Here is a 20,727-nt window from a genome sequence, read left to right on the forward strand (position 1 = left end):
TCATATCTCCTCATCACAATTCCATTTTAAACATGTTATATAAGTTCTGGTACATGACTGAAAACCCCCAAATTTTCTAATAATTCTTAAGTCTTAACAGACAGTAATTAGAGCAAAATGTTCATGTCTTGTCTGCCACATATAATGTATGCATATAACAGAGATAAAGCTGTATCGTGTATGTGTAGGCATGCGTAATTTATTTCTTTACATATGTGTGTATAATTAAATAATTTCATTTAGTATTTAACATTAAAATCATACTCTTTACATATATATAACAAATTTGCTTATGTCTCATAACAGTTCAACAGCAAGAGCTCAACACTTAGAACAAATACCCAGGAGTTTATGAGACTGTTTTGAAATAAAATTCTCTAAAAATTTAGGTAGTTTTTTAACAGTATCAAATTTTGATTGATCAGAAAATACTTATTAAAATAAGACACATTAAAAAGAGTTTTTCTAAAATTGTTTCATTGAAATTTGGAAAGTACAATGAAATGTAACATGGTATATTCATAGAAACATAGAATCATAGAATACCAGGTTGAAAGACACTTCAAGGATCATCCAGTCCAATCTTTTCTGTCAAAAACATGGTCTAGACAAGATGGTTCAGCATCCTGAGCAGCCATATCTTAGAAGAGTGCAATGTTGGATAATCCACCATTTCCGCAGGGGAGATTATTCCAATTGCTGATTGTGAAAAATCCTCCTCTTTCGTTCAATCAGAATCTCCCCAGGAGTAATTGATCATTAATCAAAGGTGGGGGTTAAGGGACTTTGTTACCACCTTGCTCTTCAAAGGGTTACCTTTGGCTTTAGACATTCTGTCGATTCTAGTCTTGTTAAGCAGACCTGCATGGAGGAGGAGTAGATGAAAACAGTGCTATAGATTCCATGACCTTGACAGAAGGGTCTTTCTCTCTCAAAAGTGTCAGTGTCCAGAGAAAATGGTGAGATTTTCTGAATCTTGTGCAGAAATTAGAGTACTTTGCAGGCCCAGATTGAGCTGGGACTGTCATAAGCATGTGTTGAAAAGAAATAAAATGTTTCCCACTTTCTGCATCTATACCAGCAACCTCTGCACCTCTGCCAAAGGAAGCAAAAACCTCTTTTAACATTAGCTAAGGAATAATATGAAGAAAGTTGTAGCCTCAAGGATGGCATGAAGCTCTCAGCTTGGAGCCCTGTCCTAAGGACATACTCCACGACTTATAGGACATATTCTTACTCCTCTGTATTGGGTTGTGATTCACAAAAGATGATTTTATCCTTTAAGAGCATTTGTTCATATTATGTGTAAGTAATAAAGTGCAAGAAATTACTTGTTCTGTTATATCCAAAGTCAAGGGTTGTTGGATGGCTTTAATCCATGCTATAAGTTAATAACATTACGTCAGTGGAGAGGAGCAGATACATCTCTGTTGGGCCTCATTTTATCTCTTTCAGACGTTCATTCCAGAATAAGAAAAGCAGCTTCACAGGTGCTGTAGCAAGGACTTCGGTGACAGTCTAGGGAAAAAGGCATGACAAAAGTCAGAGGCCTCTTGGTCTATTATTCAAGTGACAGGGTGAATCCCATATTTTACAGGGCAAATAATTCAGGATTCACCCTGTCCTATTCAGGATGAAAATGCAAGTCAACAGCTTATGTTGCCTCTGCCTGAGCCACTGACATACTACCTCTAGTTTTTTCTTTTCTGCTATTAAGTTAAATATGTAATGCATATGTTCATGGCTGTTAACATCTATAGAAAAAGATAGTTTATTCCTTTGTGTGTGTGTGTGTGTGTGTGTGTGTGTGTGTGTTTGAGTGGAGATATGTCTTCTAACATTTATAAATAATTCTTATGAGTGCTTTCTTCATCAGTTATCAATCAGTCTGACAACCAGTAAACACATCTGTTGTTCTTCCTTGCACTCCCAGAATTGCAGAATTAATATATTCACTGAAGGAAGAGAAAAATTGTGAAATTCAGTTTAATTGACTGCTTTATGAGCAAAATAAATAAAGGAAATAATTGCATTAAAAATTTATTTATTTATTTATTTATTTGCTACTGTGTTTGCCAGGTAATCACCTCATTGTTACCCATGTCTGGGTGGATCAGCACCAGAATATTTCCCAGCAGAATATTTAATTGTAAATTAAATACAACTACTCTGAGGTTATATATTCTCCTTCCTGTCCCTTTGAACATATCTGCCCACCTGACTACCTTTCCTACTTTAATGATTCTCTCCTAGTCAAACTGATTAGGCAATGTGAATGCTAATCTTTGAAGGCACCAGATGCCAATAATTCTTTCAACAGTGTAGTGGTAAGTATTGCGATGGGAAATTTGCTATTCCTAATGCATACAACTCTCTCAGAATGATAATTTTATATTAAACTCATAAAATCCCATCTTCGCCCATTTTGTAATTCAGCTGAGGAGTGAAAATACTTCAGCCAAATATTTCAGGCTTGTCTCTGAAAGCCTTAAATCCACAAGTTAGAAAAAATCTGCTGAATACACACAGTTCATAATGACTTCAATAATATTCTGGATTCCTGATACTTTTTAAGATTTATTTGAAATTCAAAACTTAATTTCAGGCATTTTTAAAAAGTCTGTTTTCATAGAGCAGAGTCTGCCAGACTGGCTTGTGACTAAGGCATTTCCCAAAAGGCTGCTTAGCATTTGTGCACTAGAAAAAGTTACAAAGCACTTAGAAAAACATGAATCACTATATTTTCACTCTCTGTTTTATTAAATCCCATTTCAAACTAACTGTAAGTGAAACATTTTCTCCCTCATTCTTGACATCTTCCCCTTTCCACCCAATAAAATACTTCTTCTTAACATGTTTTTTTTTTTCTTCTGTCCATATACACTTCTGATTTTTGAGATTCTACTGATTCAGTTTTCAGTTCTCCATGCTTAAATTTCTATGGCAAGTGAAAAATAGTGTTTAATATTTTTTTAATTATTCAGGTGGTGAACAGGATTTGTTCAGTTGCTTGCAGTTGTTACAATCTCTATTACTTTATCACTATTTTATACAAGATTCTCCAAACTACTTCAGCTTTGTTTAAAATAGTTCTCACTTACAGTGTTTCTGGCTCAATAAATCATCAGTCCTATTTTTATAAAATTCTTTAGGCCACTAGATCATGAGTTATTGCTCATATTGATAACATGTATGGTTGAAAATTTGACCCAGACTCATTGGGACACTCTAGACATATAGTCATTTATATCACCAAAAAATTAATGCAGACTTGATATATTTTCATATCATAAGAAAGAAAGAAATGTCATTGTGTCTTCATCTTATACACCTAAAAGTGGCTATAAAGAGAAAATCAGCACAGATTAGACAAATACCTAGTAAATACGTTTACTACTACTACTACTACTACTACTACTACTACTACTACTATTACTATTACTACTGCTAAAAAAAATAATAATCATCATCAAATAGATAAACATCTCCAGAATCTTCATCCAAATTCAACTGAAAAAGTTGTGCTCTTATTTAAAATTGTCTCATTATCTTATTGATTAGTTGTTATCCTACAGTTTGGTTTACATGGTTATGAATGAAATTAAAGTAAAACTTATATTTCATACAAATATTTAAAAAGAAATTTGAAATTAAAAAGAGGAATGGTACATTCATCAGCACAAGAGTAATGATGACATTTGCTTTTAGCACATAATATATTGCACATGGATAATAAATTGTATTACTAGTGAAAAAAAATACACACTATTTTATACAATTCTTCTCCTATTGTAGATACGTTATGGTTGCAGTGGAGAAACAGGATGTCTAAGAATAACCATACAAGTGAGACATCTGGGATGGTTAATCTTAAAAAAATCTGTTTTCACGTTGAGTTCTGTAGAAAGCATTAGAAATGTGAAACAGCCAAAACTTCAATTTCTAAGTTTTTGATTCAAATTTCTTTTGATCAATCATGAGAAATGGAAATCTTAGGAAAACAGCACCTACAGACAGTCTTTCAATGTCTGTAATATTTTTAATTTTTTTTAAATAATTTACTTATTTTTCTTTTTTGACCATGATACAATTTTTAGCCAGTATCAAGTACTTTCTGACATTTTAGATTAATTACCTCACTAATCTGACTGATGTGTCTCAGGATATTAAAAGCTTCTTAGAATCAAGTTGTGGTTTATCCTGAGATTCCATTTTAAATCTCCAATGTACTTTTTCTGTAAGACCTCTGACTCCAGAGATAAAAGCACAGAAGAATTAAAGGTGACAGTTAATCTGATAAGTACTTTGGGTTTAATATGATTGCATATTTAATACCCATGCATTTAATTCCAAGTTATATTAATACATTATTTTCCATGGTGAGGTTATATGCTAAAAAAATAGTTACTAAACAACATCATCTAGGTATTTTTTTTTCTTCTTCATATCCCCTGGGCTTCATGTAAAAAATCTAGTAGTAGAGGATTATTTTATCTCATACTTTCTGATTTAAAATTGGTATTTCCCTAAATGGTGAATTTATAGATATCCCAATTGTATCATTTTCAGCCTCAGATTGCCTTTTTTGATTACCTCCCAGTTTCCCAAATGAAGCCATGTTGAACCTGATATAAAGCCTATTGAAATCAATGTGAAATATGTCATTTATTTTGATGAACTGATTTATGGCAACAGTTAGAAATAAAAATACAGTAAGCAAAATTTTTTCAACTAAACAAACCCTTCTATGATTCTATGATTGTATGATTCCATACAATTTGGGTTTTTACTTAAAGAAAGAATTCAAATTTTCCAGTTTTTCTAATTATTTGAGAATCACTAGACTGAATAACTTTAAGGTTATTTAATGTTATGACTGTAAAGCAAAATCTTTGAAGTAGGGATACAGTGAAAATCTACCCTCCTAGTGAATTTAAAAAAAAATTCTAAACTCTATTTTGCATACATATGTTATTTTTCTACACGGCGTATGAGTATTAAAATTTGTATTAGGGAATCATGTTAACTTATCAGTCCAACAACTGTATACCACAATACCAAATAAAAGCCCACTTTATCAACAAACATATTATCTGTAATGCACTCATGTGATATGTATTTATGTTTTCAAGATCAAATAAAGTCAGTTTAATACATTTTGCTTTCTGTTTCTTCCTGCAGTTTGAACTTGCCAGATGGTTTACACTGGAATAACATCTACTTTAGAATTCCAAATCAAACTTTTACTTATGATTCCATCTTTTTAAATATTAAATATAATGGGAAATTTAATAATTTTCTTGTTTATATCTGCTAGACTGAAGTTGTTTCTTTGTCTTTCAGATCTTTATATTAACAGATTAAATTTAGACCTTGTCACTACATGGGCAAGATAGAAAAATGTCATGCATTAGAAAACTTAATTTAAAAAAATTCTAGTGCATGAATGGAGTAACTAGTAAGTTATTTCAATAAGTCACAGAAATGGAGAAGAGATATTTCAGATGAGGTGTATAAGCATAGCTTATACATGCTTGCATAAAATACAGGATAAATTCTACTTTTTATAGTTATATCAAATGAATTTGATTCTATCAAACATTTTACAGACTGACTAATAATGAGTAACTTCTGTGTCTTAGCCATGTCTCCTCCCACCTACTGCAAAATTTAACCCTGCTCTGGCTGGAAGCAGAACACCTGCATGTTGTCTTTTTAGTAGTTTTCTCTATGTAAGTAAGAGAAAGGTCTGGAGTTAGCAGGGCTAAGAACCAATCCACCAGAATATTTTATCACAAATAAGAAAGAACAATTTACCTTTGCCATGAAGAATATTTAGTTTTTCACTAATGTAGCAGTACTATAATTACAAATTAGTTGAGTGTAGATTGGAATATGTTAACTTAGAAACTTGAAGGTACTTAATGGAAGATATATGTCTAAATATAGATAAACTATTAAATCAGTGGAATATGGTGCCTCAGTTTAGGGTCATGCATAACATGTATAGTTAGTGCACTAAATAGGAGATTTTCTAATTTAAGGATGAAATTTTATGGAAGCGTACTTTTTCAGACCTGTCTTCCAAGATGACAGTGAAATACTCATTTCACCTTGTAGGACACTATTTCTTTTCTGTTGAATTAACTGATTAATCAGCTTGTGCTTCATCCATTCAGCACTGTTCAAGTCTAACTCACTGCTAGAACTTTGTGTGCGTTTTTAAAGGGAAAGTTCCATTTCTGACATGCTTGCAATTTGACAGGTAAATTAGAAGCTTAGCAAGTCATAACTCAAGGCTAAGTTGTCATGGGCTGGATGTTGAATATGTCATCCAGCTATGTCAGTAACAGGATAAACAAACCACATTTTCAGTGAATTAGGAAGTTCCTACTCTTTGAAAAAGATCCTTCAGAACGATCCCAGTGGTCACTGATATCAGTTTTGCTGCATAGTGTAGATATTTTCAGACAACCTGGAGATTTAAATTCCCTTCTTATATGCTCATTTTATTGGAGATCTGTCTCTACATTACATAATGTTACATTTTAATTAATGCTGACTATTTACTTTTTCATTGTCTTCTAAGGCTGGAGCTACTTAGCTGCAGCTGGGACTGCAATGTTTCTGCTGCTGCTGGAAGTGACTTTGGGTTCTCTTCTAAGCTTCAAAGGCACAGGCACAGCAAAGAATTCAGAATTAGTTCTCGTTGCAATTACACAGCACTTCAGTAAACATTGCAATTTTTTAAAATTCTATATTCCATAATAAATAATAAGAAATGCATATGCATTATTCCCTTGAACAAGAATACATTTCCTACGCTAGAAAGGGTTTTTTTATTTTCATTTAGGTTTTTTATCATCCTTAATACTGGTACTTTTTTCACTCAATTTCAACCATAGTCATTTTCTTAATTGATTTTGAAGGCTATATGGTATTTTTAGTCTTACTATATTATAGAAAGTGGGGGAAATAAAGAGGGGAAATCTGACAATCTGAGACAGCTGTATAAAGAAAGATTAGTACAGGATAAAAAGTAAGAATATTCTAAAACTGAGCAAAACAAAACACCATCAAATAAGAACTTTTCCTACAAAGGCTCTTGTTGTTTCTGAAACACAATGTTAATAACATTAGTAATCAACTATAATGTGTCAGCCTAGGTCTATTTTCTCTTAATTGTTTTTTTTTCCAGTTTACACAGTATAATTAAAAATGCATTTTCAAACTTCTTCTACAGCAAGGTTAATAATATCATGTATTGTAGATGGAGAGGAGCATTGTAATAATCCTTATTTGACCTCCTATAACACTGGTGAAAGGGCTTTAATTTTAATGTTCTGATATTTGAATCAAGTTTCCATACACTTATGTGGAAATAGATATGAGGTATAATTTCTATGTATTCATCCTGTTCTGTTGTTGTCTTTAGTGTGAAAGTCCTTGACTTTTGGTCGTTTACCTTATCCTTCTTTTATTAGTTAATCCAAAGATTAATGGGCAGGTTTGAGCACAGGTGAATAGCTCCAGGAGCATCTACATACTTCTACCTCCTTAACACAGGCTAACTCAGTGGCACTAGAATATGTAATAGTTGATATATTTATTCACCTCTGTGAGTAAACATCCTGTCACTGGAGTTTATAAATTAAGTTGTTGGTCTTTCTTTTTGTGTTGTAAAGATCTGTGGAATACTGTTTGAACCTCCTATCATCTTGTGAATATGTTCCATTTGCAGATGTAATGTTAGATCCTCTAGCAAGTGTTAGCAACATTGCCGATCTTGCTTTAATATGTCAGCTATTTTCTTATCATGGTATACCCAGTGTAAAGCGACAGATATCTCACAGGCTTTGTCTGATGCCATTTCTCATGGTGCTCCATCCGTGAAATCTCATCCCACATCTTTGGAAAATGGGTCACTTATCTTATGATAAGAGACTGCTGTTCCTAACTCTTGGAGAGCTTTGAATCAGTGGTGAGCGCAACTCCAATATAAATTCCAGTGTCCACAAACAGTTTATCTTGCTATGATAAAATATGTCCCTGCAAAATTAAAGAATATCACAAGTCAGAACATGATTAGATTTCCATTTTTTATGATACCATCTGCAAGTACTGCAGAGTTTTGAAGTGGGGAAAAAAAGAGAATTTATTTCCTTCCTGAGAGTGACTGATTTTTCAAATGCTACAAAGCCTGCATGTTGCAGGACCATAAAGTTTAGGTTTCTGCCACCTTCTTTTAGGTATTTCTAAAATTTAGGTATTTCTAAAGGCTTGATTACCTCTTTGGCCTTTGATTTAGAGAACCCTTGTGACTTACAACAGCTGGAACTAAGCTCATACCATTACTTTGTCTATGATAAAAACTCATTTATATTTCTCTGGTTTACTTCTGGAAATGAACACCTTAATACAGTGAAAAATGTGAGCATTGTAAAAGGAGGTATTAGTGTTGCATGAATTAAGCTGAAATATGTGTGTTTCTTGTGAATAATTGAAAGACAGCATCTTGCCCAGACATATCCAAATACTGGAGCTTTTTCACACAAGATCAGACATGGTTGTTAAATCACAGTTTATTTTTCTATGAATCCATCTCATCCCTTGGGCTATTCATGCTACAGTCTGTTAATATTCACCTTTGAAGACTAAACCTTATGTTTCTAGTACGTAATAAAAAGGTTAAGGAAACTGATGATATTCTGCTGTTTTGGTGTAAAGAGGGCGTTGAACTTTAAAATTTCTTTCAATAATAAATACACAATGACTCTTTATGTGGCTATCTACACAGAATATTGGACACTGTATTTATCTCATGTTGGAATTAGACTGTGGAATTAGAAGCCAAGAATTTTATGTATTGATCAGATAAAATTTACTCCACCTTCCCCCTGAGAAAATCACTTAACTGTTGAACATTCTTTTAATATACATCCCCTAAAGCGTGGGCAATGGTAATTACTTTCTTCACAAAGCACTATGATAGTGAAAGACTGTGCTCATTACTTTGTTTGCTAACCTCTTTGTTTTTGCAAGAGACCTGTCTATAAATCTACAGGTTTTCTGATATCAGTGAGCCAAAATTACTTAAGTTATTCCTTGCTGTTAGAATTGATGGCATGAATAGGATTTTATAGCAGAAGAGATGCTGTGGGAAAAAGTCCCATAGGAATCAACACAACGAACCTGTTTAATTCATTTTTGAGTAAACAGAAAGCAAGGCGTGAACTTTTGGTTTCCTATCTCAAAAATTTAGAATTTGTACTTTTTTTTTGTTGTTGTTTCTGTATAATCCTTCCATCTTCTGCATCTTGGTTATTTGAAGAAGAGACTGTTACCCACTTGCTACAATCTCAAAGAATTTTAAGTCAATATTCCTTCTTTGCCATAGGGAGAACAGTTTAAGACCAAAATTAATGACAAATCTTCATGGTAATCATTGTACTATTAAGAAGATTTTTTCACATCCCTTCTTCATTTTTTAGTATGTCTATACCTTCAATTCGCACACCTGGAGGCTTTCATAACAATAGTAGGCAAGGATGTATCTTTTTCCTCTGTACAAATATTCAGTACAGCTTCTCTGGGTTTTATTGTTATTTTCTGCTTACTTTCACCATTTTCCCCTTTATTTTTATTACACTTCTATTGTTATCTCTCTTTAATCTTACCTTCTTTCAAATGCCCCCCCCCTTTTTATTTAATATGTTTTCTTCCTTCATACTCACAGCTCTTCCTACAGAGGTAATGAACCAAAACAGTGAATATTCATTTTGAGGCTGCAGAGTCTGAAAATATCCAGTTATTTTTCCTCTTGTAAGGCTTCAGAGCCCAGGGTTTATTTCTCAGGTCCATGATGCTATGATTTCACCTTTCAAGCAGATGATTTTATCAAGTTCACCTGGCTCTTGTGGAACACAATTTTGAGAAAAGCTGCTTTCATTGCAAAACTCATGAAATCTCGTTCATGAGCAGAGCCACTCTGTGGAAGGTCCAAAGATGAATGGAACATATTGCCAAGAGAAGTCACGTTTGTCCCATCCCTGGAAGTGCTCATGGACAGGCTGGATGGGGCTTTGAGTCTAGTGAAAGGTGTAGCTGCCCATGGCAGGGGGGTTAGAATGAGGTGATCTTTAAGGTCCCTTCCAATCCAAACTATTCTATGAATCTATAATTCTGTGAAAACAACACTACTGCTGGTTTCTGTACTTAGTGAAATATTTGCAAGGATTGTGGGCTCAGACACAAGCTATAAGGAATTACAGAAGTCCAGACAGGAATTTGAATGACTGGATCACCACAGCCAAAAAACCATCTAGCTTACGTAGTTTGGCTCTTTAATTAATCTCATTCTCTAGTTGAGAAATTCTGGGGCAGTAAAAAGTTCAAAGATTCACTCAGACTGTGAACAGTCCTCACCATATAGGTGCATTTTTGGTTTCTGAGGTGATGTCATTTTATTTGCTAAGCTGTTTTTGTAATTTTGACCTGTTCTCTAAGACTACACTGAAAGGGTTAGTTTTTTGGTTTTGTTTTTTTTTGTTTTTTTTTTTTGTTTTGTTTTTTGTTTTTTTTAATAAATTTCTGCCTAATATCTACATTTTAAAGAGAAAAGCTGGAAAAGAAAATATTAATGTTATGAAATAGTTTTTCCTCTGTAGTGTTTCCATGGTATGAATAGAGCCTTTCCTTTGGTCAGGAGAAAGTTATTTTTCATCATGTCCATTGCTCTCCATAGTTTGGACTATGAGCCATCCAGACATTTGAGATCCAGTGGACCTGGAGATTGTTAGCATTAGAAGGTAATTTGGAAGTAGTTTCTTGTAAACTATCCAGATTCTGATTTAAGACAGATTAAAGATTTTCTGCAACAGCTGAGTAGGTATTATTCCTGCTGTAAACTATAAGCATATTAATTCAACAAATCTTATTGAATATTCTATAAAGATCATACATATACACATACTTCAATGAAGGATTTATATGACCAATCATTTGACAGACAGATTGCTGCAGGATGCTTTCTGCTTGTCAGGAAATATGTTTCCTTCAGGAATTGACACAGAGCAAGAACACAGACAGTTTTATACACCCCAATCATAATTTGCAAGCTTAAATTATATAGCTCTGCAGAAATACTTAAAGCCCACTTGTTTGTTTTACAAACAGGCAGACAAAAAACCACATCTATAGATAATCAGTTCACTATTGTGTCTGAGATTCTTCAAAGACGAATTATAATGCAAGTCTCCTGTCCCACCACAAAACCTAAATGTCTGTTACATGAATAAGAACCAGCTATTAAAGAAAATAAATAAATCAAAAAGTGCCAAAAACCCAAAGCCAAGCCAAACTCAAACTGGAGCAATAGTTTATTCTTCTAAACTCAACATAAGAACTCAACACAAACCCTATGAAATTTGGGTTCACAGTCCACCAAAACGTGAGCAAAGCCACCCTAAATTAATGTAAGGGCTCGTAAAAATAAGAGAGCCTACAGAAGTCTTTCACATAATGCTACCTAAAAGATAAAAACCTGTCACAAAGTTTAGAGGCATCTGTTGGAGGATACAATGGGCAGAGAATGTTGAGTCCTGAATAGCAGAGTATTTAAACAACATGATTGGACATACATTTAAATTCAACTCCTACACAGACTGCATATGCTCCTATCTCCTTAGTGGGTCAGGGAAAGTGCACTCAGAACACCTCCACACACACCATCTGCTGCAGGAACATGTCTTCCCAAAGTGCTTTCCCTCCCTCAGCGCTTGTGTGCAAGAGGGAATGTCAGGTAATGCCTGACATTCACTGAAGCTTCCAGCTGAGATCATGAACTCACCTGAGAGCAATTCTGTCTTTTGCAGCACAAGCAAGAAGGAATAAGTGTCCTGGGAGGTGGAACTGCAGTCCCTTGCAGGTGGGACTACAGCCAAATGCCACACTTAGGAAAAGGCCATGGTTTGTAAATTCAAAGGATGTCCATGCAAAGCAGTTCAATTAGTTGACATTTTTGACTGGTTTTATCTTTAAAAAGTAATGCTGTAAAATCAACCAATCATCCATTTGAATAAATAAACATTTTCTAAGGCATATAAAGTTACATATATATTATGACATCACAATTAATGTAAATGTTATTAATTACTGCAGTGATTTTAAGTAGTTTGTTACTGAAACAGCTCTGAAACAAATAAAAAATACCAGAACACTTTTTTTTTTTCTGTGGTTTAATATGTACTGTGAAAAACTGTATTAACAGTATGACTTCCAAGATTGTATAGAGTACAACAATATTTATCTAACATAGCAGTAATTAACAGTGAACAAAAAATTGACAGATTCTCGACATACAATACTACTGTGAGTGTTAATTAGGGATCTGCCAAAAATTGCAAACAGAGGCAGCAGAAAATGCTGAGGATTTTCTTTTCTCAAATCTGCTGTGTGGGAGGAGAAAAGCATAGAGGGACTTTCCAAACTTTGGAATTTGTATGGGGGAGGGGTTTTTTTTATTATACTCTATTTAATCTCAAATTTTTACAAGAGATACTTCTGAAATTTTTCAGAAACACATATTTTTAATGAGCTATAATCTGTGTTAATGAACATGATTTTAGGCAAAAAAAAAAAAAAACCAAAAAAAAAAAAAACCAAAAACCCCCAAATCCCTCAAGCTGTGCAATGAGCATCCAATATTCTACAGCTCAGGAGAAGGTGAATGACACTTTTATTGCAACTTAAAATATAATCCTAAGTACCTGAAATAGTCCAAGGCTTGAAAAGTACTATGGCAAATTTCTTTACCCATATCTAAATAATCATCTGAATTATTTAATTAATTACTATTAAAGCATCTGATTGCAATATGCATGCTGCAAAACTTCTAAACTAATCTATGGTGAGTTTTACTTTAAAATATACTGATAAGGAAATTTTTAAAATTCATCTCTGAAGGTGGTTTACTGAAAAGACCAAAAAATGGACATCTGTGAAGTGAATCATATCACAGAGTATAAATGTCTGTACGATCAGAATAATACAAAACTTACTGGTAGCAGCAGTATAACAGTAAAATATAGGACTTCCACATCATAATAGAATGGTCAGAGATAAAATAGTCAGTTCTGAAACAGCCCGGCCTGCCTCTCTGTGTGTACGTTATTACAAATACTGCAATTTTTAAGCTGTTGTTCCAGAGATTATGTTTACTTTTAAAATAATTTTTATGCGTGAAATGTCTCCAGTATTTTTAACTCCTGGCTAATTTGCATTGTGCTGAAACATGTCCTCTGCTTAGAATGCAGGGAGACCTGACCAGTTGACAGGTCCACGGGCTGATGATCAATTTGTGCTCTTTGAGGTGGTAAACAGAAATGAACTTTAAATACTTTCTCTGGAAATCATTATTTTATGTGCTACCTGAAGTGCTCATAAGCCAGGATATTACAGGACAAAAATAATCTGCTGCAACAGAAGGAAAGATTCTGATACATTTGTCTGGTGTAGTAGGATTCATCCAAACTTGTTTTAGGCATCAGCAATGTAGTTGCCTAGGCCCAAGCATTAAATCTAGCTGACTTGAAAGCCAACCCTTGAGAGAAACCCTTATTTGTAAGGTATGATTTATCTGACTTATTTTAGCTCTGTGTGTTCAGATGATTTAAATTTTATATTCCAAGGTGTTTCCCTCTATTTAATTCCATTATATTACTCTGTCATTTTTCTAACAAGTTTGTAACAAAGCAACAAATATAATATTTCCCATTTGATATCAAATCAAAATGTTACAATATTATTATTTGCTGCTTTAGATTGCATGCATATGAACTAACAAATTAGGTTTTCATTGCTAAGAAAACCAGCCCTTCCTTAATCATATGCTCATGAACCTGGTTTTGTTTTCTGTCTGGCTCTCCAGGAGTACTGTAGTTTGGTTTGATGAAAGGGAAGCATGGACAGAAAATATTAAAGACTGCTTTTGATGGAACAACAACATTTAACCTACGTGCCATGAAATCAAGTTCTATTTTATTCAGAGCTGGAATGTGTTTGAATATTTGATGAGTTTCGTCACACTTGGTCTAGTTTTCTGCACTCTACAAACATACATATTTAATTTTTTTTTCTCTTTTAAGAAAATGAGAAGTAACAACGCAGCACAGAATTAAATTAAGGTCCTTAGTCAATAAATAAGACATTATGAACTAAAGCTACATTATTAAGGGAAAAGAAGACACAGAAGGCAGGAATACAGCTTCAAATAATCCCCATAACTAACTGACTGCTTTAAGCTCTTAAGTATAACTTTCTCAGAATTTAGGGTATGTATGTATGTTTCCCAAATCTGTTCTCTCCAAACTGTTAAATAAACTCATATGAAATTAACAATCTTAAAAAGCTGCAGATGTCAGCTTGCGTTGTTTTTCAGGTTGAGTTGTGACAACAATGTCTATTTTCTTTGTGATTTGGATCTTCATATGTTAAAGTTAACAATTGTTGGGGTGGAGATATTTAACCATAAATTATCATATTTCCATTTAAGCCAGTAGAGCTAGGACAACTTAATTTATCTGAGGATTCCCAAAAGTTCATAATGAGCTACGACAGCTAATCTGGGGACTGAATTAAGTCTCCAAAGCGTGTGATGAATAGATATAATCAACTCAAAATATAAATTTCCAGGAAAAACAGTTATAAACAGTTTCATATTGATAAAAAAAAGAAATTAATGCCAAGCACTACAGAAACAAAATTAACACAATGAACCAGTACAATAAAATGTAGAATTACACTCTGGTTTCCTGTAAAACATCCAGTTGGTAATGGCACCAGAGGGGACAGAGTTTTTTCCCTTGATTTTCAGCACCAAATATCAGCTGAACTTTTACTCTAAACTTTCCCATTTTGCTTTGCAAAAGTGTAAAACTTCTGCTGCCAATGTTAATGTAAAAGTCACAGCAATGAAGCAGTTAAAACATTGCTGGGAATATGTCATCAGATGGAGCATTTAGAAAAACATTAATTTTGGGGTTTTTTTTTTTTTATATTCTCTCTAGGATCTATTTTACAAGAAATTCTGGTTGTTGATAAAACCACTCCATCCAAGGGACAAATTGAAGCCATATTTCTCTCAGAGTGCAGTTTGGATCTCTGGAAATTGAGTTTTGTAAATAAAGAATAACTGAAAACTTGTCATTCTTCAACAGTAGAAATTAAACAGTTGAATTTTCCTGACAGTGAAACCAAATATTTAAGTTGTCTGAGTTGTCTCTACTCATAAAAATCTCAAAACAATTACTTCCTATTTTCTAATAATGACACCTGGAAAAGTTGTTATTTTGGCACTAAGACCAGAAGTATTACTGCCCTCTTCTAAGTAATGTACCAGAAGCCCAGAGATTTTATATACCCATCAGTGAAAACTGATTATGCTCTGGATTAAAAAATGTGAAATGTGCATCTGGTTATCCTGCAACACGAATCACCTACCACATCTTGTCATGAACAATGGCAATTACTTGTCATTCTGTTGAAAAATCTTCCCCTACTATAGAGAGAGAAGGTGAATGAAAGCTAATTAGGGGGTTGATGATGACAGAAAAAAAAACTGTGGAAGTCATGGCTGCAGACCTTTATTCTCAGGCACAAAGTTCCCTGGACAAGCAACTTGAGGATTCAGGTAGCTTTTTTGTACTTTTCTTTTTAAGTACAATGGAGATTCTCTGAAATTCAGTCAACATTCAGTAAGTTGGGTAATTCATCCCAAACAAAATGAATTACAAATCAAAAGATGTGCCTCAATTGAAGCAGATGTGTCAGCTTTAAGTCTTCAGAATTCATATGTGCCTCCATGCTTAAACTTACACTAACAGTTAAAATCAGTAGTATGATCCAGAATTCAAAATTTTGGGTGTGAGTTCTTTTTTTTCACTAAAGAATTTTTTTAAGGTGCCCATCAATAAAACCACTGCAAACTAGACAACCCAAGTGAAAAAAAACCACTTTGTTTTCACAAAGCTCCCTTTTCTGTTTAAATATGTTTTCCTGAGAAGAAAAGTTAAGCAATACTAAAAAATCCAAACCTAGGAAGCAAATATTTTCCATTTATTCTTTCAAAGTGCCAGGAAAATTAAATTCCTTGTCTTAATGTACTGGGTTCATGTGGCAAGGTTTTTGCAGTGAGAGGATGGAAGAGTGACTTCTGTGAGCAGCTGCCAGAAGCTTCCCCCACATCCAACAGATGTGATGCCAGCCAGATCCACGACAAAGGGGCCCATCAGTGGTGGTGAGTCTCTGGGATAATCCATTTAGGAAAGGGAAAGGGGTTACTGCAGAGAAACAACTGCACACCAAGACAGAAGTGAGAACATATGAGTCAAAGCGCCCTGCAGACACCGAGGTGAAGAAGGCAGAGGAGCTGCTCCAGTGCTGGAACAGGGATTCCTCTTCAGCCCATGATACAGGCAGCCCACGTGAGGCAGCTGTGCCACAGCAGCCCATGGAGACGCACACTGGAGCAGAGATCCACCTGCAGCCTGTGGAGAGCCCTATGCCCCTGCCATGGTAGGTTAATGGTTGGACTCGAAGATCTTGTCTTTTCCAACCTAAACAATTCTAAGATTCTATTGTACATACCCAGTTGCGTGGTAGGTGTAATTTAGGAATCGTAGCAATCAGGAACACCCAAGTAATAGTAATCAGATTAAACACTATGTATAAAACTATGCATTCCAAATAACACTGTGATATGTGACTTGAAATAGCTGAAGACATAGTAGGGAGGATATGCTTTCATTTCAACAAGAATCACTTCCAAGTTCCAGTCAGCAAGAAAAACAGGGAGTTTACCTTTCCCACAATACATTATAGTACTCCACTTGTTAAAACAAATGGGCTAAAGGCAAATTGTCTAGCTGGAATAAACAAGTTCCACTAAATTAGAAACTAAAGTACGATTTTTTTTTTTTTTTTTTTTTTTTTTTGCAAAATAATAGACCATATACACACATTGAAATTTTTGGTACTCAGAAGATGTCAACTTGTTCTATCCCCTGAATGCTAAAAAATGCACGGAGAAGAGAAATTGGTATGGTAGCATTTAATGGACTTCTCAGCCATAAAACCTGAGTCTGGCCACATTACAAACTAAGATATTTATCCATAGTTGTCAGTCACAAAAAAGTGTAATTGGTCAAGCAGTATAAAGAGGATTTATGTATCAGTAGACCTGAGGTCTCTATTGCACTGTACTGTGACAGTTCATTAAACAATCATTTTGTACACCCTGTCATTTGTTTTAGGTTGTTACTGTAAGAAGCTGTTCACCCAAATGAAATAAATGAAATCTTCATGTAAGAAGATTTTTCTTATTTTAAGTTCAGCAACCCAGTGAGTTCCTCCTTCAGAAAGGCACTTCCCTGTGACATTAAGAGAAGGAATACAAAAACATTTGCATGGATTCATCTTGTAAAAGAGACAAAATGCATCCTCACCTTGCAGCCATAAAGTCACTTCTGGGTTTGGTAAGAATTTGTGTCAAATTTAGCAGGATGATAGTTGGAATCTGGCACCTGTTGCATCGTTCTGGAAAGGGTCACTGCTCAAACTGCCTTAAAATAGCCAAGTATTACCTTATATTTAACACTACATCCCCAGCAATGTCATTGATTCCTCATGGTTCTAACATCAAAGCAAACAACAGAGTTTGTATTTTCTTTATGACATGTAAGTTCATGAAAACTTAATAATAAGGTTCTGAGGAGGAATTCTTTCTCAACATCATATTTTAGTGTTTTTGAAAGTGTCTCTTTATACAAAACAATGTTCTTTTTTTCTTATTACAGGAAATCAAAAGCTGTAACTACTAAGCTGTGGTCCAGTAATAACATCTACTATTTTCAGAAGGGTATGTTACAGTACGAGTAATACACACAAAGAACTGAGAAATTTTAGGTGTTCTGAGCTTTGAAAGGATTCAGTAAGTTATTCTCTGGCAATGTTACAGGATACTTGTTTTTTCTTGGAGCCTTTGAAGTACTCAGACTCTAAACAGGTTAATGGTAAGTCAGAATACAACCTCAATCCTGTCTAAAACACTTTTATGTTTTGCCCACATTCTAAGAGCCAGAATAACATCAGTTTAAAACAATCTTTAGTCACAGTTTTTAAAGAAAAGCAAGTCTATTTCACTTACCAAAGCTAGTGTGATTTTTCTTAGATTTATTTTTCTATTTTACTAGTGTTTTAATAAATCAAGTTTCATTTTTTTTCTAAAAACACATGCACAAAAATCACTTGAATACCTCCTTCTTTGCCAGAAGACAGTCAAGTTTTTACAGGAAGATTTAAAATCTGCTTTGAGATTTTGAGAGTGTCATCAGTAATTTCAGAAATATGTAATCTTCACAGCATATTGAAGTTGTTTCGTCAGCAGTCCACTCCCACAGAAATTTTTCAGGTGAGAAGAAAAGGGGAAAATAAAAATTAAGTGACAGACACTGTAAATCAGATAAATTTAATTTGCAATATGAGTCTGGGGCAAGAAACTGAGAAGCAGGAAAGCATGATACATTTTGCTGGTGCAATCAATTTATGTGACCTAAATTTTCAGCAGAGTGAAAAAGGACCAAGCAAGGAAAAAGGGTCAGAAAGCCAGCTGGAAAGAAATCACATACAGTGCTCAAAGAGATAAGGAGTTAAGAAGTTTTCACTTATATAGGAGTATAGGAGCAACTGCCTGGTAAAGAAGTTCAAGGATGTCTTCCAGCCTTCCTCCTGACCTTCCTCCTGTGGTGGCTCATTGTGTGGGCAGCAGCAGGAAAATAAAATGTTCCGTGAGAATGGGTGTTATCACATATTCCCCCTGGCAACAAGAGCAAGCACAGTCTTTGACTTAAATTATCACTGTCATCTTAAACTGATTTCTGGCTAAATGATGCAATGCACTGAACTTTGCTGAGAATTATTGCAGAAGGAAAGAAACTAGTGGAATAAAGAAGTAGGGAGAGAAAATGGAGGAAAAGAATGAAAACAGGTGTAGAAAGAAAGAAAATATAGTTCTGCTACAGTTCTAGAAAAACAAAACTAGAAAAAGACATGAAGAGGGAAAAGATTCTCCTAAAATGCACAGTGTACATCTCCATATCACAGAGAAAGCTTTTTTTCTTACTTGCTTAGGACATCACAACTTTCTAGTGAGAAGTGCTCCAAAAATCATAAATTCTTATGCAGTTTGCTGCCTCACAAAAGCTTCCACTGAGCAATAATCATAAAGCTGGCATGAAGACAGAAATCATACCTCTGTCCACAGAAGGAACAGAAACAAATGAGAAAGAAAAGCCTAAAGGATGGTTCACTGGAGGTAGTATCTGGAGAGAAAAATAATCTGCAAGAAAGGTATGACTGAAAAGAAATAAAAGTTACTGTCATGATGAGAAAGACAGAGGTAAACACAAGTCCATGTTTTTCCATATGGACTCTGAATGATGGCAATAAAAATTTGGCTGAGCCCATGAAACTTTGGCATGTCCCTATCATATATCTCAAACATTTTTTATTCTTTTCCTCTAATTTTTCAGCAGCACGTTTAGTGCATTTGTTTGGAGGCAAACATGTGAAATTATTAATAATAGGCAGGATTTTCTTCCTAAGGAAATTCCTTATATAACCTATATAATATTTTCTGATTCCTCATTTTCCTCTATTATATTTACCTAGCCCCTCTTTGTATCACTCAGTGTCTTCGTGCTCTCTCATTACTATTAATACCATTATTTAAGTATTTCATACATAAATCCTTTCTGCCCTTCCCCCTTCAGGGCTCTCATCAAATGACTCCAAGAAAATTCATACTTTCTCACACTGTGTTATGGAAGTTCAATGTGATGCTATCAGCTGGGAAAAAGAGATGGTTTCTACCTGTTGTGAAAAGCACATATTCTCAGTGTGCCAGGATAAATGTAACACATCATCATCAGATAAACAGAGAAGGGAAATCTTAACTTTCATTGCCATGTTTTTTAAGATGGTCCAGCATAATCCAAAGTGCAAATTCACACTATAAGGTCAACATTCATATTTTTCTACAACTGCTATTAGGATAACTCCTCTTACAGGTTAAAGAACACCAAAACATCTTTTGTGTGATATATAAGTACGTCTCCTTTCCCTACAGGAAGAGGATAGGACAGGTTGCACTGTAGCAAAGTTTTGAATGCACTGATAGTGGGAGAAGAGAGGAAACATTAATGTTAAGCAGTAATTTGGGGCAAGATTTTTTATTTCTTTAAGAGGTGAAGGCATCAAGACAGCTTTTTTTTTTTTTAAATTTAATTTACCTATTTATGTTATGTTCAAGTGTTAACCTTGACTCCCATGTCTCTGGTCTCAGTTGCAAAGAAAATCAGTGCAAAGAAAGATATCACTAGATGTCTGGTACAAACTCATCTCTTATACTTTTTAAGCAGATCTGGGCCCCCAATGTTGCATCTAGAAGAAGGAAACTCAGATTTCATTATGTTGTGGGTTGTAGAAACAGAGATCTGGTGTTCCACTCTGGACAAGTGTCATGGGAAAAGTCTTTGGGGACACTACATCTTTTTTAGTATTTTCTTGTAGGGCAGTGGGCTTTCTGTGTGTCTGTCTCACAATCTCTGTCCCTAGCACTTCATTTTCCCAGCCTTGGGTAAGAAGAAAGACACCCATTTTTTGGGTATGCAT

The sequence above is a fragment of the Pyrgilauda ruficollis genome, unplaced genomic scaffold, assembly GCF_017590135.1.
Source record: "Pyrgilauda ruficollis isolate IOZ18807 unplaced genomic scaffold, ASM1759013v1 scaffold29, whole genome shotgun sequence".
Classification (NCBI taxonomy): domain Eukaryota; kingdom Metazoa; phylum Chordata; class Aves; order Passeriformes; family Passeridae; genus Pyrgilauda; species Pyrgilauda ruficollis.